The following is a 27,127-nucleotide window of genomic DNA, read 5'->3' as shown; positions in this document are numbered from 1 at the left end:
GATTCTTGGATCATAGATAGTGGATGCTCACATCATATGACAAGTGATAAACACAAGTTTGTTAAATTAGAAGACTATGATGGAGGTTATGTAAGATTTGGTAATGATGCACCATGTCTGATGAAAGGTAAAGGATCTATAACACTTCTTGACAATGCTAAATGTGATGATGTATACTGGGTTGAAGGTTTGAAATACAATTTGTTGAGTGTAGCACAACTAAACAATATAGGATACCGAATAGAATTCCAGAAAGGATGTGTCAAAGTTCATGACAAGCATGGAAAGTTAGCTGCTACCAGAACACAAACAAAAGGTAATACATTTCATCTTGACTCAACTTGGAACAAGTGTCTTTATGCTAAGATAGATGATACCTGGTTATGACATAAAAGGTTTTGTCATGTAAATTTTGATAATCTGATCAAAATAAGTAAGAAGCACCGAGTAAGAGGTCTACCGAGTCTAGAAAAACCTGAGAATGCTATGTGTCGAGGATGCCAGATGGGTAAGATGACAAGATCAAGCTTTAAAAGTAAGTCCTACACTTCTAAAGGAATTTTAGATCTAGTACACACTGATCTTTGTGGTCCCATGAAAGTTCAAAGTTATTATGGTGATAAGTATTTCATATTATTTGTGGATGATTACTCAAGGATGATGTCAGTTATGTTTTTAAAAGAAAAATCAGAAGCTTTTCAAATGTTTAAATGGTACAAGGCAAGAGTTGAAAATGAAATAGGAAGACAGCTAAAATGTCTTAGATCTAATAGAGGAGAGTTCACTTATGATGAATTTAACTTATTCTGCAATGATCATGGTATAAAAAGGCAAGTATCTACATCGAGAACACCTCAGCAAAATGGGATAGCCGAGAGAAGAAATAGATCAATTGTAGATTGTGCCAGAACCTTGATGATAGAAAAGAGGGTACCTCAAACATTTTGGAGAGAAGCAATCAGCACTACAGTTTACACCTTGAACTAAGTACAACTAAAGAAAGAAACTATGAAGACACCTTATGAGATCTGGTATGACAAGAAACCTAATGTAAGTTATTTTAAAATCTTTGGAAGTAGATGTTATGTTCACAAAGATGACAGAAATGGAAAGTTTGATCAGAAAAGTGAAGAAGGAACATTTCTTGGTTATTCTTCTAGAAGTAAAGCATTTAAATGTCTGATCAAATCATCTAACAAAATAGTAGAAAGTGCAAATGTGAGAATTGATGAATTTGCAGAAAGAAATGATGAAGGAAATTCCAAAGAACTAGAAAATTATGAAGAATGCAAGTGAAATATTTCACAAGAATATGGAAGAAGTGCATAAACTGTATGAGAAAATCAAGAAGCAAGAAGAGTTTGAAGCATTATTAGCCAGAAGGTTACCGAGAGGAAAAAGTAAGTATAAAGGAAAGCTACCCTTAAAATGTTTCAATTGTGATAAAATAGGTCATATGGCTTCTAACTGTCCTGACAAAGAATCTAGTGAAAAGAGAGAATATCGAGATAACAAGCAAAAAGACAACCAATACAGAGGACACCGAGACTTTAGAAGGAGAGACAGAAAGACATGCCTAGTAGCTGATGAGGAATCCAACGATGATAAATATGATGAAACTGATACTAAGGAAGTTGTTTATGTGGCTATTAAAGATGGATCAAATGAAGAAAGGTATGAAGAAAAAGCCCTATTATCTCACATAAATAATAATGATTCTTGGATCATAGATAGTGGATGCTCACATCATATGACAAGTGATAAACACAAGTTTGTTAAATTAGAAGACTATGATGGAGGTTATGTAAGATTTGGTAATGATGCACCATGTCTGATGAAAGGTAAAGGATCTATAACACTTCTTGACAATGCTAAATGTGATGATGTATACTGGGTTGAAGGTTTGAAATACAATTTGTTGAGTGTAGCACAACTAAACAATATAGGATACCGAATAGAATTCCAGAAAGGATGTGTCAAAGTTCATGACAAGCATGGAAAGTTAGCTGCTACCAGAACACAAACAAAAGGTAATACATTTCATCTTGACTCAACTTGGAACAAGTGTCTTTATGCTAAGATAGATGATACCTGGTTATGACATAAAAGGTTTTGTCATGTAAATTTTGATAATCTGATCAAAATAAGTAAGAAGCACCGAGTAAGAGGTCTACCGAGTCTAGAAAAACCTGAGAATGCTATGTGTCGAGGATGCCAGATGGGTAAGATGACAAGATCAAGCTTTAAAAGTAAGTCCTACACTTCTAAAGGAATTTTAGATCTAGTACACACTGATCTTTGTGGTCCCATGAAAGTTCAAAGTTATTATGGTGATAAGTATTTCATATTATTTGTGGATGATTACTCAAGGATGATGTCAGTTATGTTTTTAAAAGAAAAATCAGAAGCTTTTCAAATGTTTAAATGGTACAAGGCAAGAGTTGAAAATGAAATAGGAAGACAGCTAAAATGTCTTAGATCTAATAGAGGAGAGTTCACTTATGATGAATTTAACTTATTCTGCAATGATCATGGTATAAAAAGGCAAGTATCTACATCGAGAACACCTCAGCAAAATGGGATAGCCGAGAGAAGAAATAGATCAATTGTAGATTGTGCCAGAACCTTGATGATAGAAAAGAGGGTACCTCAAACATTTTGGAGAGAAGCAATCAGCACTACAGTTTACACCTTGAACTAAGTACAACTAAAGAAAGAAACTATGAAGACACCTTATGAGATCTGGTATGACAAGAAACCTAATGTAAGTTATTTTAAAATCTTTGGAAGTAGATGTTATGTTCACAAAGATGACAGAAATGGAAAGTTTGATCAGAAAAGTGAAGAAGGAACATTTCTTGGTTATTCTTCTAGAAGTAAAGCATTTAAATGTCTGATCAAATCATCTAACAAAATAGTAGAAAGTGCAAATGTGAGAATTGATGAATTTGCAGAAAGAAATGATGAAGGAAATTCCAAAGAACTAGAAAATTATGAAGAATGCAAGTGAAATATTTCACAAGAATATGGAAGAAGTGCATAAACTGTATGAGAAAATCAAGAAGCAAGAAGAGTTTGAAGCATTATTAGCCAGAAGGTTACCGAGAGGAAAAAGTAAGTATAAAGGAAAGCTACCCTTAAAATGTTTCAATTGTGATAAAATAGGTCATATGGCTTCTAACTGTCCTGACAAAGAATCTAGTGAAAAGAGAGAATATCGAGATAACAAGCAAAAAGACAACCAATACAGAGGACACCGAGACTTTAGAAGGAGAGACAGAAAGACATGCCTAGTAGCTGATGAGGAATCCAACGATGATAAATATGATGAAACTGATACTAAGGAAGTTGTTTATGTGGCTATTAAAGATGGATCAAATGAAGAAAGGTATGAAGAAAAAGCCCTATTATCTCACATAAATAATAATGATTCTTGGATCATAGATAGTGGATGCTCACATCATATGACAAGTGATAAACACAAGTTTGTTAAATTAGAAGACTATGATGGAGGTTATGTAAGATTTGGTAATGATGCACCATGTCTGATGAAAGGTAAAGGATCTATAACACTTCTTGACAATGCTAAATGTGATGATGTATACTGGGTTGAAGGTTTGAAATACAATTTGTTGAGTGTAGCACAACTAAACAATATAGGATACCGAATAGAATTCCAGAAAGGATGTGTCAAAGTTCATGACAAGCATGGAAAGTTAGCTGCTACCAGAACACAAACAAAAGGTAATACATTTCATCTTGACTCAACTTGGAACAAGTGTCTTTATGCTAAGATAGATGATACCTGGTTATGACATAAAAGGTTTTGTCATGTAAATTTTGATAATCTGATCAAAATAAGTAAGAAGCACCGAGTAAGAGGTCTACCGAGTCTAGAAAAACCTGAGAATGCTATGTGTCGAGGATGCCAGATGGGTAAGATGACAAGATCAAGCTTTAAAAGTAAGTCCTACACTTCTAAAGGAATTTTAGATCTAGTACACACTGATCTTTGTGGTCCCATGAAAGTTCAAAGTTATTATGGTGATAAGTATTTCATATTATTTGTGGATGATTACTCAAGGATGATGTCAGTTATGTTTTTAAAAGAAAAATCAGAAGCTTTTCAAATGTTTAAATGGTACAAGGCAAGAGTTGAAAATGAAATAGGAAGACAGCTAAAATGTCTTAGATCTAATAGAGGAGAGTTCACTTATGATGAATTTAACTTATTCTGCAATGATCATGGTATAAAAAGGCAAGTATCTACATCGAGAACACCTCAGCAAAATGGGATAGCCGAGAGAAGAAATAGATCAATTGTAGATTGTGCCAGAACCTTGATGATAGAAAAGAGGGTACCTCAAACATTTTGGAGAGAAGCAATCAGCACTACAGTTTACACCTTGAACTAAGTACAACTAAAGAAAGAAACTATGAAGACACCTTATGAGATCTGGTATGACAAGAAACCTAATGTAAGTTATTTTAAAATCTTTGGAAGTAGATGTTATGTTCACAAAGATGACAGAAATGGAAAGTTTGATCAGAAAAGTGAAGAAGGAACATTTCTTGGTTATTCTTCTAGAAGTAAAGCATTTAAATGTCTGATCAAATCATCTAACAAAATAGTAGAAAGTGCAAATGTGAGAATTGATGAATTTGCAGAAAGAAATGATGAAGGAAATTCCAAAGAACTAGAAAATTATGAAGAATTTGTTTATGTTCAACCAAGAAGTCCTACCGAGAAAAAAGTTGAAGAAAATGAAGATAATGTCCAGTTACCGAGTGATGAAGAAGATCATACAGAGCCTACCGAGCCTATATTAGCCAAATATGTCAGAAGACATCATGCATCAAGTCAAATTATTGGAGATAAGGATGATCCAGTGATGACAAGGAATAAATTGAGATAGAACACATGTCTGATATCTGAATTTGAACCAAGAATAGTAAAAGAGGCATTTAACAGAGAATATTGGGTACATGCTATGACAGAAGAGATTGATCAAATCAAGAAGAATGACACATGGACACTGATCCCAAGACCGAAGGACAAAAATGTAATCGGTACTAAGTGGATTTTTAGAAACAAGCTAAATTAAAAAGGTGAGGTCATTCGCAACAAAGCAAGACTAGTTTGCAAAGGTTATGCTCAAGAAGAAGGAATGGATTATGGTGAGACTTTTGCACCTGTAGCTAGACTTGAGGGAGTAAGAACATTGTTGGAATATGTTGCTTTCAAAAATTTCAAGGTATATCAAATGGATGTTAAATCTGCATTTTTGAATGGTATACTAGAAGAAGATGTTTATATTAAACAAGCTGAAGGATTTGTTGAAGACAAGAGTAAAGATCAAGTATGTAAATTAAACAAAGCTTTATATGGTCTGAAACAAGCACCTAGAGCATGGTATGAAATATTGCACTCTTATTTGATCAAGATTGGTTTTATAAGGACAAGTGAAAACAACAATATGTACATGAAGAATGATGAGGACAATGGAATACTGATCTCAGCCATATTTATTGATGATATTATTTTTTGTGGTAATGACTCCTTATGCAAAAACTTTGGTAATGAAATGTGCAAAGAATTTGAGATGCCACTAATCGATGAGATAAAGTATTTTATAGGTTTACAGATACTGCAAATGAAAGATGAGATTTTAATTACTCAATCCAAGTACATAAAGGAAATCTTGAAGAAATTTGGAATGGGGGATTCTAAACCTGTAAGAACTCCTATGACTACCAACTGTAAACTATCAAAGAATGATGAATCTGCATTTGTTGATGAGACACTTTACCGATCTATGATTGGAAAGTTGCAATATGTTGTGCACAGTAGATTAGATATAGCACATGCAGTAGGTATTGTTGCAAGATTCTCTACAGATTCCAAGGAAACCCATATGACAGCAATTAAGAGAATTTTCAGATACCTGAGAGGCACTGAAGATTATGGCTTAGTATATGTAAACATGAATTATTTTGATTTAAAAGTTTATACTGATGCTAACTGGGCAGACAACATTGATGATAGGAAAAGCACAAGTGGTGGAGCTTTCTTTTTAGGAGAAAGACTAGTGAGTTGGCTTAGTAAGAAACAAGGATGTATTTCACAGTCAACAGCAGAAGTTGAATATGTTGCTACAGCATTGAATTGAACCAATATAGCATGGATCAAGCAATTGTTGGAAGGTATAAATGAAAAGGTTACCGAGCCAGTAACTATATTCTGTGATAATACTAGTGCCATTAACATTTTAAAAAATCCGGTAATGCACTCTAAGACAAAGCATATATCTATAAAGTATCATTATCTCAGAGAAGAAGTTCAAGAAAAGAAAGTTGTGCTGGAATATATCAGTTCAAAGGAGCAATTAGCAGACATCTTCACAAAGCCACTGCCAAGGGACACTTTTGAGTATCTCATAAGCAAGTTAGAGGTCCTACCCCTATCTTCTACTCACTGATAGAGTTCGATGAAAGCATCAATTTGATGAATCTACAGAATATTATGTGTGGATTGATGTTGATTTAAGCACTTTAGAAGGTTTTCTAAAGGTGTGCAGGAAATAGTGAATTGAGACAAGTTGCTCTAACTGAGACTGAAATGATATGTGTGTAACATAGCAAAAGCAAGCACTTCATAGCAGAAGAGTTCATGATTTAGTTCTTTTACTTTTTGGCATTGTTGTCAAAGGGGGAGAAGACTAAATGGTAAAATCCTAAATGATGAAAATAACAGAAGACTAATGACAGGGGGAGAAGATTACTGCAAAAGGGAGAAGACTAAATGCAAGACAACAGCTTAGAGTCTAACAACAATCTGAATCCGAATCAATTCGAATATCTTGTTGGTATTACCATTTAATTGTTGGTTTTGCCATCAATGACAAAGGGGGAGATTGTTGGCATTTCAATAGAAGGAGATTGTTGATATTCATTAAGGATATTGAGAAGGTTGTTGAAGATTATTGATATAACTGACAAAGGATGACAACTATCTTTATAACATTATTTTGTCATTGATGTCAAGAAATTGATTTTCTGATTCAGTATGATGTTGCCATATCTTGAGAAGATTGATTTGAAGAGAATTAAGATGTTGGTAAAAGACACAGAAAGAATGTGATGAATAAGGGGAGAAATAAGTTATTCAATGGGCAACTATTACCGAGTTAGACAATGATGAGATCATGATGTTTAGATTGTTTTGATATCCTACATATGTTGTTGATTGTAACGTTAATACTATACTATGTCATCGAGCAAAGAACCTAGTTGGTAAACCCTAAAGAACCTAGTCGATAAACCCTAAGGAACCTAGTCGGTAAACCCTAAGGTTATCAATATCAGTTAATGAAGGCGGAATGTCTACCGAGAAAAGTTTAGTATTTACCAAGTTGCAACCGAGTTATGATAGATCGCATTGGATGGATAAAAGCATTATTTAATGAAGGATGCTAATGAGCTGGAGATGTATAAATCATTGGTATGCCATGCATGAAGTTTGTTAAGGATCTATGGCAATGGAAGATCGAGAGGAAGATCTACAGCGCAGATTGAACCACAATAACCTAGCACAAGTTCCTAGGAAGGTATGCAAGTTCCAAGGTGAGGCAAAACTTTTTTCAGATCGAAGGATATATATTAAACCTAGTCAAGATTGAAGATCTGACGGCTAAGATTGATCATGGGAAATGTGATCAAGGAGATTCAGCAGTTAGAATTGTTTATAAATAAGAAATTGTTGATAAACAATGTATGCGGGCAAGTGTAAGCACAGGGATGCTACATAGTAATTACCGAGCACAGAAGCTTGAAGACATGTTTTGAATAACAGAATAAGGAGCCCAGCAGAGGGACAAGATAAGTCCTATGACAAGATTGTTTTGAGCAAATAAGAATATGCTTTAGCATTTTAGATGTGAAGTTGCAGATATATTTATTATTGTTGTTTATTTTGTAAGTGACAGGAAATCTCTTAACCGAGTGGACTTAACAGTCTTATTTGTAAACCCTCTAGCAAGGTAACATTCTAAATGAGTGTTTGAAATCCTTTGACAAGGTCACTTCTAACAAAGTGGAGATCCTAACATATCCGAGGGAAATCCCTTAACCAGGTCACATCTTGCAATGTGTTTGTAATCTTTAATAGGATTTGCTTTTAACCGAGCATACTCTAGAAGAGTATATTTCTTAGTGGGTCCGAAATCCCACAGTGGTTTTTCCCTATTTGGATTTCCACGTTAAATCTGGTGTTATATGTGTTATGATGATTATTTGTTTACGAGTTTGCATGTTTAGCGGTTTTTGGTTATATTGCTGAAGTATAAGTTACCAAGGTTGAATCTGTTGAAAATACTAAAGATTAAGTTTGTATGATTCACTCCCCCCCTCTCATCTTGTTAGCTATTGGCATCAGAACTTTACAATGGGTGTCACTCCAAAACCCATCTCTTCACGCTATGAGAGCTTGGTTTTTCATGAGGCAGGTGATTTTCTGGTTGTTGGATCCACACTTTCAAGTTCTTTTTTGTCTTCTCCTCTAGAGGTGGAGATTCTGGTGATGTTTGTTTGCTTGGATGTTGTTATTTTAAGGCCTTTGTTTCAACTCAAGGTGGTTGAGGGAGCCACTTCAAAACCCTTTTTTGTGGTTTTGAGAGTCACTTCTAAACCTAGGTCTAAGGTTAGGGAAGCCTTTCAAAATCCCCTTGTTTCTATTCAGCATGTTTTGTTGTCTAATCTTGTCTAGCTGGAAGCTGATATTTTTCAAGGGCCCAGTCTAGACAGTGGTTGTTTTTTGTTATGGGCTAGTCTTTCTTTTTGTTGTCTGGAGTCTTTCTCTCAGGTTAAGGGAGTCGGGAACATCCTTGTTGTTTGGTTGAGGGTGCCTATTAACCCTTGTCACTATCTTAAGTTTAAGGTTGTAGCCTAGTCAGTGTGGCCAACTTGTTTTGTCTTGATCATATCTTTAGGGTCTGGTTGGCTCTTTCTGCCTGTGGCAGTGCTGGTGTTTGGCTGGATTTTGTTAGCTCAACTATATTTGGGTTGCTATTTTTTTGGTTTCTTTTTTGTGACAGCAATGTTCTGTGGGTTCCAAATCCTGGTAAAATTTGAGGGTTTCGAGTCCCTTCAAAACCTATTGTAAGGGGTTTCGAGTCCCCTCAAAACCTATTTTCCCATAATCAAAAACATGAAAATTAACATCCAAATGAGACACTAGATTTACATGGTAAAACCCTTTCAACAAAATGCTCCACCTGTAATGCCCTACCAGGGAACCTCGAAGGGATAAAGCTAAAACACACTAAAGGAGTGCAATTTTTTTTTTTAAAATAAGACACAACATTAAGATACCTTGAGTTATCTAAAGCTTTGATAACACAGTGGAAGACTAAAGAAACCTAAGGAGTTTCCCAACGTGATTACATAACTTAACACCTACCTCAACTCGTGACATTTGATCTAATTAAGCAAGTTATCTTAATTACATGTTATTACTTAAAACATGGATATAATTTGTTCAGTAAATTAAAATTTTAGATAATAGGACGCGTTCATCCATTAAGGTTGAAGATGAGGCTAACATGAGTAAATTTACCCATTAAAGTTAAAACATAGATAACATGTGGAGGTTCATCCATTAGAGTTAAAATATAGGTAACTTAATGAAGTTTATCCATTAGAGTTAAAATTAGATAACATGACGAGTTCATCCATTATAGTTAAAATATAGCTAATAAGATGAAGTTCACATATTAAGGTTAAATTGTAAATAACATAATGAAGTTCATCCATTAGGGTTAAAATATAGATAACTTGATGAGTACATCCATTATAGTTAAAATAAAGCTAATATGATGAAGTTCATTTATTAAGATTAAAATGTAAATAACTAAACGAGTTCATCCATTTGAATTATGATTTAGGTAATATGACGAGTTCATCCAACAATGGTTATCCAATCATTTCGTTCAAACTTTTCCTTAACCATATACCATGCATCTAATTTCATTACATGCTTTAATTCCATCATAACCTAGAGAGTTCTTTCCATGCATACTTAATTGCATTATCAATAACTGAAATTGAGTACATTCTATTATTCAAATCTACATCCTTTCATGATCCACATTCCTACATTTAATTAAGACAATTGCATACATGCATTTATGATTAATTTCATCTAATCCACTCATACATTCTATCAAAATGCCATCCACTCATGCTAACACTAAACATGAAACATAAGAAAAAAAACATCACATAACACCAAATTGATATCGGAGTTCACCCCTAAAGGGCTACACCTCTGGGTCTACTCAACTGCTAGACGCCTCTGATCATTTAAATAAGTTAAGGATACATAAGGTTCACATTATTTACAATCCTACCATCAAGGTGAACATAACCAATATACAAACGACCACATCGGTCAATAAATACATAAATGATCCCTACATAGAAAAGGATCCAATTGATCATATTAAAAGCAAATACCTAGGTCCATTGCCTGATGATACTCTAACTCAAGACCTGACCAACTATGGTCAACCACAAATCAACACTCGACACCCGCGTAAAGGACAAGACCAGTTATAATACCATCACAAACAACGGTCAAACTTGAGACCGAGGGAAAAAGAAAGTACCCCAATTCAATCCATATGACATGGTCCAACAATTCAAAATCATAGACTTGCCATTTCTTAAGCAAATGCGACTATAGAAAATTAAACATGCAAATGCATAAATCGGAAATGACAATCTACTTCCATATTGTTTAAACGTTACAGTCGACCCAGTTTTCTATTAGATCTAAGTTGTTTTCTATCTGTCTACTTTGTCTAAAACATGATATTTATGTTTTACTAACTCTTTATAGTTCATTAACATCATACAATAACATAATTAGGTTATTATAAATTTCCAAACAAAAATCACAAGAATATAATTAAATAAACATTGATCAACTAAAAAATACGATATGCATTTTCAAATAAAACATCATTTCCATTTTTGATCAAACACGATAATCAAATCTCATCTCTTGCAACACACATAGACTTTCCAAAAATGGAAATACAAATTTTATAAGAAATAAAGTCGATGATCATTTCCCCACACAAATTGATACCTCCTTGCATACATATAGGAAAAATAACAATTAAATATTAATTAATATATATATATATATATATATATATTAATCCACCATTAATAAAATATATACTAATTAATAATTAATATTTAAAACATGCTATTTTAAAATTTTAATAAAATATAAAAACAAACTTTTTACAAAATCCCACATCGTAAAAGGCCTACGGGAGTGGAGGTTGTGCCCTAGCCATGAAGGCTATGGCCACCATGGTGGACACAGACCCACAGCCTCCACACTGTGGGTGCGAGACTCTACGGCCACCATGGTGGATGCAGACCTCTGCGGCCGCCATGGGGTCGCAGGCTTCTGTAGCCGCCATGGGGTCGCGGGTCTCTGCGGCCGCCATGGGGTCGCAGGCTTCTGTGGCTGCCATGGGGTCACGGGTCTCTGCGGCCACCATGGGGTCACAAACTTCTGTGGCCACCATGGGGTCGCAGGCCTCTGCGGTTGCCATGGGGTCACAGTGCTCTACGAAGGGTAGGGGCATGGGTTGAGCCTCGGCTCCTCAGCCCTGCAACCCTAAAATCCGCCATTAAAATTTTATTTGCAATTTCATTTTTTAATATTTTATTATACATTTAATAATAGATTTACAAAAAAAAAGAACAAACCCTAGTTCGATTAAATATTTGCAGTCTCAAACAGAGACTTCAAACAGTTTCCAGAATGTCCATGGACAACAAATGATTAAATTTTTTTCCAGAATAACCAGGCCTAAAATAGTCAAAACTTCATCAAATAATTACAAATTTTGGGTATAAAGAAGATCATTTCTTAAGCAATGAATCCACCAAATTTCTAAACTTTAAACTAAAATGCACAGATTCAAAACCCAAACCCCATTTCAATCAGGAAATTTCTTCCAAGGAAAACAACCAAAAATTTTATTTTCATTTTTTTTTTTTCATTCAACATGAAAACAAAATAAGAATCCTACATCTCTTTGCATTCCTGGCAAGATCCGATGGAGAGCCCAACTTGCAACTCAAGAAGACCTCTCTTTCCTCAAAAATCCCCAATTTTCTCCATCCAAAAATATTTTTGTCCCAAAACAATCAACAACCCTATAAATATTTTCCAACCTAGGGTAAATGGAATAAAATTTGACCTAATCTCCTAATTTTGAATTTAAACACTTTTTAAATAATAAAAAATGAAAAATCATTCTTTTCAACTATTCAAATAATCTAACTTGCTTTTCTAATTAAAATTAAAATGCTTCTCTCTCCTTTAATTTTAATTTTCTCAATATTAACAAAGCTAACATTTATATTTCACAATATTAATGAGGGTAAAATATTTTAATTAAATTAAATTCCCAAAATCAATCTTTCACACTATATCAAATATATATAAATTAAACTTGCTTTTCTAATAAAAGTCAATTTTCTTAAATAATTAAAATTTACCTTTCTATTCCAAAAGCAAAAAAAAGAATTAAATTATTTCTATTTCGAATAACTTTAAATCTTCCCTTTTCAAAATGCATAAACTAAATAAATTCACGATTTTAAATTAACCATTAAATTAAACTTGCTACAACATAAATAGAGCGATCTTTTTAATTAATGATTAATCACATAAAAGAACCTATTTATTTTAATTCCTCAATTACTAATGCGTAAATGAACACCTTAAATCGAATTAAATACTTAAACTTGCTACAAACATAAATAGAGCGATCTTTTCAATTAATGATTAATCACATAAAAGAAACCTATTTATTTTAAATTCCTCAATTACTAATGCGTAAATGAACACATTAAATCAAATTAAATACTTGGGATAAAATACTCAATTTTTACCACATGCAAGGCATGCAACCCAAGAAAGCCAACCATATACATGACCCACAAACCCAAACGTAAAGGGAAACTGACGGACCACAGGTGACGCTCACTTGAGCATGAATAGGATAAAATGAGGGTTTTACGACCACCTAACCCAAATTCTAAGGATGAAAGAGGTATACTCAACCCTGCGAATCTCGATGAAGACGAACCTCGCACCTAGGCGGTATTGTTCTTGCAATCTCCTGCAACCATGAGTCACACAAGCATACATATATATATATTTAATGAAAGTGTTAGCTCGAGATTAATAACAAGAATCAGGAGAACAATTAAACCTTACATAAGAATCGATGTGAAAGCACATTAACAGGTATGCATAGTAATCACAATATCTGACTACAACATTACATCACGATAAATCAACCATTCAAGAATGCCACATAAAAATTCAACCAAGGTCAAACCGGTTTTACAAAGCTGACTAGGGTAGGGGCACTACACCACCAAAGAAAGAAAGTAATAATATTATTATTCTTCAAAAGAGAGAACATTGCAACAATGCACTTCACTTCACTTCTCCAAAAAAATCTAATAGCACTTGGATATTGACAAATAACTCATACAAAACTACTATTCCATGGCTCCAATTTGTAGCACATTGAGGGAGAGAAAACCATAGTGGTAACCCAAAACAAGAGGTAGAAAACCGTTTCCAAAATATCGAACCTAAGAAAGTATCAATGAGACATAATAAAATATTTTCCTTCAAATGACTCTAACATGGACATCTAACCCATATCCACTCAAATCTTTAGCTTCCTATATGCTCTATAACTCCATGATTACTCTTTGGATAACCCAATAGACAACCTTTCACCTTTCAATCTTGGGTGCCCAAAAAATGACTATGCATATCCCAATGCACACACATAAAGGAGGGTACCTTATCCATTTTGAATTATCCTTATTACTATTACATATTCACCTCTTGAAAATGCAACTACAATTTTCCATAAAGTATACATATTAAATATTTTTCTCTCATGTTCTAGGGAGAACTTTTTGATGAACACAAAAATATGAATGACAAAAGATTTGCAAGGTTAATGTCACCTTATCCTAACATTACATGGATGCTTTATTTAGTAGCATCCAATCATGGGAATCATAAGAAAAGACATTGATTTGAGGACTAGATGAATTTTTGTGAGCAACTAATTTTAATAAAACCCCTTCCACCTTCAAATTCTCATCTCTAAGAACTCTACCATTTCTCTCCTTCCATAATCCCTAGGCAATATGAGGAATGATAAGAGACCAAAAGATTTTGAGAGTGGATTAGAAAAAGGAACAATCCATTGGGAATATTAGTGGAGTGTTATAATTCTCCTATTATTTTTATACTGTCAAATTTAATGATATATAATTTAATTGTGAAATTTTTAATAAATTTTCTCTAAACATTGTTATAAATTTTCTAGTTTGGAATGGATGTTGAGCACTTTATCCACTAAAGGCTACTTTTAGATTTTTGAATTTGGAAATTTGAAATTTTGGATGAATTTCAAGCTATTTTAATGGAGTTTGAGAAAAAAATTAGGTATTTAGATTTGAAAATTTTAGAAAATTATTGGAACAAAGGTATACTTCATGAATTATTGAGATAAATCCATTAGGATCATGTTTTTAAAATATTGTGAAATTTGAAATTGTGCATTTTTCCATGTTGCATTTTAATGGAGAATGTGATGAGCCTAGGATGTAGAAATTAGAGAGGGTTATGGATTGGCTCCAAATGTATCCCCAAGACAAAGTGGTATGATAGAGATATGAGGATTCTTCTAAGCAGGTGAAAAATTAATGAAACACTAGTAATAAACTAACTGAGATAATGGATGCCTACTCTCATGCCTTGAGTGGTTGTATAGACTGAGGATACTTGTGAGAGCCATTTATACTCATGGAGCATGTGACTTTTGAGGTCAAGTGTCCTCATACATATGAGAGGAGTACTAGATTTAAAATGGTGTCATTTTAGTCACTTCCATGATGACATTCTCTAACTTTCTCTCTAACATAAGTCCTAGAGTAATTTGAGTAGCACCTAAAAGATGAGTAGTTCCTTTCCATGTTCATGTTGACTTAATTGGATGCTTGTATGTCATGTATTCTTTGTCTCTTGTGTGCATGTATGCCCTACTTGCCCATATTTATTGTCTGTGTATGACTGGCCATGTGACTATCTCCTAGCTTGGTGGGGTGGATCTACAAGTATGATGATTGCGAGGAATGGAAACCACATTTCAGGATCAAATTTTCTAAGATCATAAGTGACATCAAACTCTTCTTCCCATGCTTTGCTTTATGCATCTTAGCTACTTTCATTTTAATGCAAGTTGCTATTTGAAGGATAATTGAGTCCTCATTATATTCCAACCTTTGTTTATGATTTTCTCATCAAATTTTGAGAAAGTATACCCACATCTCATAGTTGATTTTGGATCAATAAAATACAAATCTTAAAAAAAATTCAATTGAAAATTGGAGAAACAAATGAAGTAAATTCTTAATGAGTGAATGACTTTGTTTTCTCTAAATACAAATATATCGCTAAGTTGTTGGTCATGTATCCTACAAAAATGTAGTAACTTTAGCATTAATGAATAAAAAAATTAATCCTAAATTACACATAATTCAATGGTAGATCCATGAATTTTCCCTAAACTAATTATAATCCTAAGTCAATTAAATGCATTTTCTATAGATTACTTATGATTGCATGGTTAGGATACATGTTTTCCCTCAATTTCCTATAATTGTATGGCAATTAATCATGTTTTTGTAAACGGCCTATAATTACATTGGTGATCACACCATGCTTTGTCCTAAATAGGCAATAAATGTGAAGTTCATGCCATCAAAATGGGAAATAAATTAATAGAAAATGACAAGTAATTAAACCATGTTTTCAAAAAAACTTAAAAGACAAACAATTAGACTGAGATTAAAAAAAAACTCATCGTTTATAGGCACATGGGCCCAACTAAATTAAATAGCACAATGATCTATTGATTTTATAACAATTAAAAAAACTACTATGTGGTGAATGTATGGTGCATACATGAATATAGTATTAAATTTGGTCAAATGATAGGTTTTCAAATGAATATTAGTTCCCATTTTGGAGACCCCAAAAAGGAAAAAATCACCAATTGATGATAATTTATTATTTAAATATATCCTAGAATTTAAGCCTTCTACCTAACCACCTTAAAATATGGAAAAAAAATGAACTAATAAGAAACGTGAATTGTTTATGATATAATGTCTCTGCACTTTCACTATCATGTGCCCTTGTCGAGAGCTTTTTAGTAGAATGGAGTTTTGGTTTGAATGTCATGAAGGCCCATAAATTTTTTATCATCATATTGAATCTCCAAGAGTTATTTTCTTCAATTATTGCATTTTGTGTATTTCTTTTCCCATTTATAACATCTTCAACAACTTGGGCTTTTTCATATGTTATTTTTTTATATAATGCAAGGATAGCCAATTATAGTTTCTTCAATTTGATTTTTTGTGGTGTTAACATTTTATGTAGATGTTTAGATCTAAAAGAATAATACTCACACAATTAAGTTGAGATTTTGTATCTTTAATCTTGCTTGATGTCCCACAAACTTGGTTATTAACTGTTTGAGATAGTTTATAATTTTTACTCATAAGACTTTCTTTTGTACTCAATTATAACACACAATTCAAACACTTATTTAATATATTCAATGATCATCTTGCTACCATTAATATTCTATGTGACAATTTCAATATTAAACAAAAATACATTCTCCATAAGTAGAAGAGAGAGAAAAATAATATGTGAGTGTATTAAAAGGTCCCAAAGAGAAAATAAAATGAATATGCAATATTGAATATAATTGAAGTGGATTGAATGAAATAACCAAATGGATTGCCTTTATTTGTATACAATTCAAAAATATGATGTGATGATTTGCCAAACCAATAATGACACATATTCTAACATAATGCTATATTACACTTTGCACATGTACGTTGCTTAATACAAGTATTTTCACTAGCATATGCAAGATCCATATGAAAGGAATATTGTATCCAAACAATATTATTATAATTCAAATATGTACTACAATAATCAATAATTCAATATAACCCAATAAGATGGATTTTGTATATAGCAAATCCCCTAAAATTTATCATAGTGGGGGCCAAGAGGAAGCTAGAATTCATAGTGACAAAGTTTAGTGTTGTAAATTGTAACCCCTTTACAAATTCACACTCCTTTTTGAGCCCTTTCTTTAGTGTAACTTCTCCTTTTTTATTTCAATCATATTTGGGCCCTATCATATCTTAATATTATCAAATACTCAAATAAGGACCTTATTTAGAATCATAAGCCCCAACACTCATGACTCCCCTTTCAGAGGCCTTATTTTGATCAAACTATGTTCAAACTTGTACATAGTGTATCACCATTAGATGGTTAGTAGTAAGGATTAATCAATCAAATAAACATAGTTCAACCATTTTAAAGCAATATCAAGGGAGATTTAGTATAAAATAAACATAAATAGAAAAGAATTAACCTTTTACTTCCCTTATGCTCCCCATGACATTGTTCTCTTCCTTTTCCTCCTCATCTCCATGATCTTGTTGCTCCAAGATCGATGAATAAAGAGCGGGAGATTGGATGGAGGGTGAAATGTGTATTTCTCACACTTGCATAACAAAATAAGGATGGGTGGATGTTGATATGGATTTGGAAGCAAACTAAAAGCATACGATTGCTAATGAGATGGATTTATGACTAAAAGGCCATCATAAGGATGTGATGAAAAGTGGATGATTTTAGATGGGTGAAGGATTCAATTTATAGAGTTTGGAGATTCAAAATGGATGGTCAAGATTAAAAGGATGATGAAGGGCTCAAATTTGAAGGAGAGGAGATGAAGTGGATAAGGCACATAGCCTTTTGACATGTGAACCAAGTGTTAATTCTTGGGAAGAACACTTGGCATGGAGAAGAAGGAAAAGTGTGTTCACACATGTGTGAGAACATCTTGGAAAGAACAACCTGTCATGGGGAAGAGGGTAAGATTTTCTCACACATGTGTGAGAAAATCTTGGGAAGTCCCTAAGGCTAACAAGTGGAAACACTTGTGGAAAGGTGTAAGGACTATTGGAAGGGGAATTATAACATGTGGATCAAAATGGAAAGGTGTAGGGTGGCTCCATGGGGAAGAGAAATTCTCACACATGTGTGAGCACCCATTGGTCAAAGATGAGGTAGAGAGGTGAAATGACTTGTGCATGCAAGTCATTTATGAAGGGAGTCACATATGGACTTGGGTAGGTGTATAGTATTTAAAAAGTGAATAAATATTAACAGGGTTTAGGCTTTGGGTTAGTTAGCCTAATGAGGGGATTAAAAAGGTGGGTTTGTAGGAATCACATTATTAGTTTAATTAATTATGAATTAATTTGACTGATTGGGATTAAGAATAAGATTAGAATATTTCCTAAGGTTGAGTTCGATTTATTAAAACAAATCAAACTTTAGGAGAAATGGAAGGGGGAATTAATTATACATGATTTAATTAATTTAGGAATAAAAAAGTGATAACATAATTAAATTAATTATGTGACATGGGATATTTAATTAAATATTAATTTAATTAATTTTATGTGTGTATGTTTTGCCCCTCTTTGATATAGCAACATGAAGTGATGTTATATCAAAGAAGAATAAAACATAGTGGATAGAAAAAGATAAGGACTAGTAGCATGATGCCCCAACCACTAGTGGGTTGAGGAAGGATGATGAGGGATCCATGGTATGCCCCCTCGAGAGGACATGTGGGTTCCAAGAACATAGGTGTGCTCTTGAAATGGATAGGACTATAGGATGGAAGGGAAAAGGGGAGAGGTAGGGAAGGTGAATAAACTGAAGCCTTAGGGGAAAATGGGAAACAAAATGAAAGAGGATATGGGGTGAATAGAAGGCTGATAAGGATGGGATTGTTGTTATGCATTATGTGGAGAGTAATCCTAGGTTTTGATATTGCAACGAATTATCTACATCATTGGCTATAAAATTCAAGATGTTGTGAATACCTGATGTGTGGATAAGAATATTATATAATAGGCTATCTCAATGCACACAAGTTCACTTGACACCTGTGATGGTATAAATATGAGACTTGTTGGATTGTACAAGAGAAACCACAAACATGCCATACCACAAAAAGTATGCCCCCAAAAAATAAAATAAAATCAAAGAAAAAAGATCATCCAAGAAAATGACTCATTTGGCCAACAAACATCTCTCGCCAAGAGTAGGACATGGATTTGGATAAATTGCCAGGAATGGGAAGGATGCATCTCAATGGGCATTGATTGATAGGATAAATTGATGATAGGAAATAGATTAATCCGACTAGGAGAGACGATAGTCAAGTGGATCTTTTCTTGGATTTGGTTAACACATTTTGGATGGTTTTTGGAATATGCGCAAGTCTAGGTAATCTTAGATGGATGGGAAAAGACTAGTTGGATGGGAAATCTCAGTTTGATGGGGATCATGAATGGATTGGATACGATAAGAGGGGGATTAATGATTATATATGATAGGATTGGATTATAAATAATGGATAACTGGATTGGGACCAATGACAAGGGAGAACCAAGGCTTGGTAAGAGGATGGAGGGATGGAGAGATTGCTTGGATAGGATATGGAGGACTAAGAGATGGAAGATAGGAGGATGAAGACCCAAGGACTATGTTAAAAAGGATTTCAATTCCCCACACTATATTTGGTGGAATTAAGGATGCAAGAATGAGGGTGTAATGCCCCTACCCTAGTCGGACTTGTAAAACCCATTTGACCTTGGTTGACTTCCATGTGGCATTCTTGAATGGTAGGTTAACTGTGATGCAATGTGTAGTTTAGATAATATAAATAATCGTGTATACCTATTATTGTGCTTTTGCATCGATTCTGTGTAAATGTAATTATTTCCTAACTCTTGTGATAAATCTCGAGCTAACGCCTTCATTGAATATGTATATGTATATGTATGCTTGCATGATTCATGGGTGCAAGAGATTGCAGGTACAACACCGCCTAGGGCAAGGTTCATCTCCTTCGGGATTCGCAGGTTTGAGTAAACCTCCTCCATCCTCAGAATTCAAATTTGGGGTCATAAAACTCTCATCTTGCCTTAGCCATGGTCAGGTGAGCATCGTGTGTGGTTCATGGGGCTTTCTTTTTGTTGGGTTGTGTGTCGTGTGATTTGGTGGACTTCCTCGATTTGCATGCCTTGCGCAGGGTAAGTGGAGTTTGTTGTCCTAAGTATTTAATTCAAGTTAATGAGTAGATGTACGCATTAGTAATTTAGAAATTTAAAATAGGTAGTTTCTTTTATATGAATAATCATTAATTTAAAGAGATCGCTTTAATTATAATTGTAGCAAGCTTAAAGCATTTAAATTGAAATAATGTGTTCATTTACGCATTAAAAGTTGAGGAATTAAAATAAATAGGTTTCTTTCATGAGATTAGTCATTTATTAAAAAGGTCGCTTTATTATGTTATAGCGAGTCGATTTAATAGTTAATTTTAATAATAATGAATTTAATGAGTTATGCGTTTTAGAAAGGAAAGATTTAAAGTCTTTGGGAAATAGAAATAAATTAATCATTTTCGCATTTTGGAAGAAAAAGGGTAAATTTTATTATTTAAAAGAAATTATTTTCTTTTTACTTGTAAAGCTGATATAGTATAAAGGATTGATTTTTTTGGAAATTTAAATTGAATTAAATACCTTACCCTTGTTAATAGTTCAAAATATAAAATGTTGGCTAAAGTAATATGGAGAAATTGAAATTAGAATTAAATAAGAAATAGAGGCATTTTAATTTTAATTAGGAAATCGAATAAGAGGTATTGAATAATGGAAAGGAATGATTTCCATTTTGCATTTTTCTTTTATTTTAAAAAAATAAATGCCTAAATTCAAAATTGAAAATTAGGTCAAAAATGGGGTTTCTCATTTTAACCTAGTTTTTGAAATGTTTTTTGGGGGTTCTCTTTTTGGGATCTTTTTGGAAATGGAGGTGGGAAAATGTTGGGAAAATGGAGTTCTTTTGCTTGGAGTTGCAGGTGGAGCTCTCCTTCAAGTCTTGCCCGGAATGCAATATGAGGTAGGATTCCAACCTACCCTTTTATTTATTGTTGAATCAAAAATAAATAAATACAAATTTGTGTTTGAATGTTCTCCATGAAATGCTGGAAAAATAGAAATGATACTACCCATGAGTGTTCTTAAGATTTAGTTTTCAGTTTTGTTGAAAGCTTGGTTGTTCTTGGATTTGAGATTTGTCATGGTTTCTTGGACTTTTTGAAAGAAGAAAAATCTTCCCCAATCCATTGCTTAAATATTCTAGAAAAAAAAATAAGAAAGGATAAAAATGAGAAAATAAAAATATCAAATAAATGGCTATGGTTGTGACTGTGTTTTGGTTTTTTTCTTTGTATCCATATTTTTTATTTTTTTTTAAATTTGGACTTAGCTATACACTGTGAATCTTCCAAAAAAATAAAGAAGAAACAAAAAAAAATAAAAAATAATATAATAAAAAAGAAACAAAAAAATATATATATTTTGGGGGTTAGGGTTTGGCGGGCGGAGGAGCCGAAGCTCGGCTCGCGCCGCCACCCCCTCCCCCATTTCCTCCCTACGCCCGTGGCTCCGCAGGGAATCCCTGCGTCCACTGTGGCCGCAGGGTAAAACCTGCGACCACAGTGTCCGCAGGGAAAACCCTGCGTCCACGGTGGCCCGCAGGGGCAGTCCCTATGCTTGTTCAGCAGCGAGGGAGCTGGGGTTCCTGCCTCTTCCGTGTTGGAAGGTGGGCCCCCCAGTGTGCCCTCCTTTTTTTTTAATTTTATTTTTTAGTTTTTTTTTGTGTTTTATTTTTTTTAATCATAAAAAAATATAATACAATAAAACAAGCAACTTTGGTTTTAAAGGCAGTTTTCTTAAATATAGATTTAGTTAATAATTAATTTGTGTTATTATATATATATATATATATATATATATATATATATATATATATATATATATATATATATATATATATTATGAGAAGGTTAATTTATGAATTAACAAATAATTAATTTGAAATTGTACGATATTGAACAATACTATTAATATATATATTTTTAAAGAAATTTATATATATTTATATGTCGAATAGTATTTAATAACTAGTGATTTTTTTTAAATAATATAGTATTCAGGAAATACATGGTGATTTGGCCTGATCATTCTGAGAACTTAGAAATAGAAATCTAACATGTATTAGTATTTTAAGTTCGTCATGGAAATTTTGAAAACTCAACTGATATGCTAACAGGATCATCAGAAAACTTAATAATGTGTCGATTGGTAGTTTGGAAGAAAATGATACCTTCTTTTAGTAAAATAAATAGTTTACTTATTTCTTCCCCGATGATGTGAAATAGAAAATGGTAAAGATGGCAGGTTTATTTTATGTTTTTCGCTTGTGTTAAGTACTAGCAAGGCTTTGCTAGGCTTGTTTGGACCCTGTCATCTGGATATATGTGTTGGTCATAGCCGGTTACGTCCCTAGTTAGAGTAATGTCAGTCATTAGAACCTGTAATTGCTTTGAAGTGTTCAGTTGGATCCGCTTCAAAAGGGATCATTATGTAAATTCCGACTGAGGTGTCTATTGTATATTGGTTGTGTTCGCCTAAGTGGCAAAGATGTAAAAGACATGTGATTATGAAAATTCCTAACTATATTAAATGCCAAAGGGGTCTTGCAGTTGAGCAGACCTAGAGATGTAGCCCCTTAGGGGTGAACTCCGAGATCATATCTGTGTTATGCGATGTTTTAACTTCCTTTGTTTCATGCTTTAAGTTATCATGTATGGTTGTATCTTGTATGTGTATAATGGGAATTAATTGCGGTTTAATTAAGGTGCATAAAATTATTCATCTTGATAAATGTAGGAATCAGGTTCATAAAACATTGTGAGTATGATTATGGAAAAGAACTTGGTTTAAGTTAATTTAAGGAAATAATGGTGGAAAGGATCTCATTAGGATGCCTTTATTATTTTAGCTTGATATAAGTTGGTAATTTGAATGAATGTGAATGGGAGACAAAGTCAGGATTAATGTTCTAAATTATAGGTTGAAATTTAAAGGATGAACATCATATAGGTATTTACCTCCTTATCTTAGTAAATGAGTATCGCGATGTTAATTATATTTCACAATATTGGATGAAATTTATTTAGTTATTTATGTTGTAATCATAAAAAATAATCCTTACCAAAATTAACTTGAAAATGGGGTGAACTCAACTAGTTATCCATGTCATAACCCTATTAAATGAATTTCTTTATGATTAGCTAAAATTGAACTAAAAGGGGAAGGTTTCAATTAGTTGTTTATATCTTAATCTTAGTAAATGTATCTTCTCATATTAACTTCATTTTACTAAAAAGAGTGACATGCAATAAGATAATTATATTTTAATCCTAATGGAAGAACGTCACTATGAACTTTCATTTTAATCCTGCAATGATGAATTTCATCTTGCTAGCTATATTTTAATTTAAAGGATGAACTCATGTGTCCTAATACATTTTCACCTTAATGAGTTTAGTCCATCTATTAGCATTATTAAGACTTCAATGAATGAATTCTATGGTTACTTACATTTTATCCTCCATAAAAGAACTACGACTCATAAGTTGGTTATGCTTAAAATCAAATGAAGGAACCTCACTCTATTTATGGAAGTTTAATCCTTAATGAACGAATCTCATCTTATTAGCCATACTTTTAATATTTAAGAAAGATATCAAATGTGGGTGGTTATCTTAAAACCAATGAATGAACTTCGTTATATTTATCACATTGAACCTTAAAGAAGGCCTCTTAAATTAATTAGGTGTTAATGTGCATTGAGTAAATAACCTCACGATGGCCTCCTAACCACCCAAAGTAAATGAACGCTTCCTAAAATTCTAAGATGTCATATCATTGAACATATATATAGTCATGTCTTATGCATTATCTCTCAATTAAGATATCTAGTTTAATGGATCAAATGATGCAAGTTGAGTTAGGTGTAAGGTTATGTAATCGCGTTGGGAAACTCCTTAGGATCATTTAGCCTTCCGCTATGCTATCTAAGTTTTTTGTTAACTCTAGTTTATCTTGAGGTTGTAACTTATCAGTAATACTCTTAACTATTATTATAAAAAAAAAATATTTACACTCTATTTGAGTGTTTTTAACTTAAACCCTTAGGGATTTCCTGGCGAGGCATTACAGAGGGGTAAGCATGTATGAGGTGAAAGGATAATGTGTAATGGATATGAATGGAGGAGGAATTTAGGATTTCATTTTCCAAAGCATACATATACATTATTTTCCCTCTAGCATGATCAAGATCAAAGATAGGAAGGGTGCATTTAGATATGATGAGGAATATGAGATGGAGGATATGGGTAGGATAGTCAAGATCAATGATAGAAAAGGAGGATGGAATTAGATAGAAGGGGAATAGATGATAAGGGATATTATGGATGAAGCTTTCCCCCAAGTGCAGAGTGCAAGAGGATGAGGGGATTATGCATGATTCTTTTTTACCAAGTTTTCATCATGGTACTTACCTAAGACACCACAAGAAGTAGTTTTCACCATTGGATGGACTTTTTCTCTATACTTTTTATATTTTTCTTCTCTCCTTTTTTTTTTTTCCTTTTTTTCCCCTTTTTTGTTTTATTTTGTTTTGAATTTTTTGGAATAGTTTGAATGGATAAGTGGATGTGGAAGATAGTGAATGTGTGAAAGGGAGATGGGGGGAGAACTCAAGCATCTAGTTCCATGGATAGTATCCCTTGAAGATGTGCTATAATAGGCCAATACAATTCGAGGCATGCTCATAGATGTTGGTAGAAATGGACGGGAAGATGAAATAGATGGAAGATGGAGGGGAAAAGGATTTTATGAAAAATATTGAATTAAAGGGACGAGATTATGAAAAATAGATGTTGGAGAATAGATGGGGTGTTGGAAGATTTGTGGATAAATGGATGGGAATTTTGGGAAGATCAACATTAGCACACACCTTGAAGGGTGGTGGAGTTGTTGAGGAGGAGGTTTTGAATTAGATGGAGGAACAAATATGGACGTTAGGACATGAGGACCCAAAATAGATGAAGGGGACAATGGACATGAGATAATGTTTTTTAGGGCATAAGGGCCTAGAATGGATTGTGAAGATAAGAGATCTTTAGATGGAGGACTGGAGGAATTATGAGTCGAAGGAGATTTTTGATAAGTAAGTTTGGATGCCAATTTGGGTTTCACTTTGAGATGCATTTGTTCTATCAGTTGCTTGGGAATCCACATGGTTTTTGTTTTTTCTTCTTTTGGATTATATTTTTCTTTTATTGATAATTTCATTTATTGTTTTTTCTTCTTCTTTTGGATTATATTTTTCTTTTATTGAATTAAAGGGATGAGATTATGAAAAATAGATGTTGGAGAATAGATGGGGTGTTGGAAGATTTGTGGATAAATGGATGGGAATGTTGGGAAGATCAACATTAGCACACACCTTGAAGGGTGGTGGAGTTGTTGAGGAGGAGGTTTTGAATTAGATGGAGGAACAAATATGGACGTTAGGACATGAGGACCCAAAATAGATGAAGGGGACAATGGACATGAGATAATGTTTTTTAGGGCATAAGGGCCTAGAATGGATTGTGAAGATAAGAGATCTTTAGATGGAGGACCGGAGGAATTATGAGTCGAAGGAGATTTTTGATAAGTAAGTTTGGATGCCAATTTGGGTTTCACTTTGAGATGCATTTGTTCTATCAGTTGCTTGGGAATCCACATGGTTTTTGTTTTTTCTTCTTCTTTTGGATTATATTTTTCTTTTATTGATAATTTCATTTTGAGGGGACATGTTGATCCTTGGATTTTTGTGGATTTCTAGCTTTATGCAATTTGGGTTTGGCATCCAAATTTCTTCCAATAGAAATGGTACGGGTGAATGAAGATGGATGACTTATATGTATCAACACTTGGGTGACTTATCTAAAGAGAATGCATCACTACCATTATCAATCTACAGGTATAATCTTGTCAATTCAACATTTCACTTCCGATTTAGCCTCTACCCTACCATAGGTAAGTTCTCTTTTTCATCATCATAGCTATTGTAGAGATGGAAACACCAACACAGGGTTTGACTTACGCAAGCCCATATATAGAACAACCATTTCCCCCTCTTCTTTGTGTATATGTTATAGATTAGATAGCTAAAAGTTGTAGATTTGCATAGAGAAGACTAAGTTGCATCATTTTAGACTTTGAATAGGAAAAAAACCTAGTCTTTTCCAATTCACACATGTGGTGAACACTTTTTGGATAAAGTTTGGAGGGAACAATCTATAGAGCATCTTGATCAAAATCTGAAGTTTTAGCTAATGGAAGAATCTCCAAGTTAAGGGCACCTAGTACACTAACTAGCACTTTCAATGTCTGGTTCATTTCTTTATCTTATTTCTAAATTTGGACTCATGTGTTATCTTTTTGTTCTAGATCCTTGTTTATTTTGAATCTTGTCAATTTCCTAGAATTTTATCTAGTCATTACATATTCAAATCAAACCAAATAAAATTAAAAAGAGGAAATAATCATACATAGCATTTAGCTTTCCTTTGGGATTGAAGTTGGATCTTGTTGGATATTTTCTCCAATGAATGATATTAATTTGGATATTAGTTAATGTCTCTAGGCTAGGATCACATTTCCCATCATTTCACAAAGATAGAGGTGCTCTAACATCCCTACTAAGATAATTTCCAATGGATCAAGAAACCTTGATAAGGTACTCAAAAAATCACATACATACTTACACACACACACACACACACACACACACACACACACACACACACACACACACACACACACACACACACACACACACACACACACATATAGGAAGGTATCTAATATGCCTTCAATAAAATATCATAATCCTCAACCTATCATTTCCCACATA

The sequence above is a fragment of the Cryptomeria japonica genome, chromosome 7, assembly GCF_030272615.1.
Source record: "Cryptomeria japonica chromosome 7, Sugi_1.0, whole genome shotgun sequence".
Lineage (NCBI taxonomy): Eukaryota > Viridiplantae > Streptophyta > Pinopsida > Cupressales > Cupressaceae > Cryptomeria > Cryptomeria japonica.
This window is presented reverse-complemented; position numbering follows the sequence as displayed.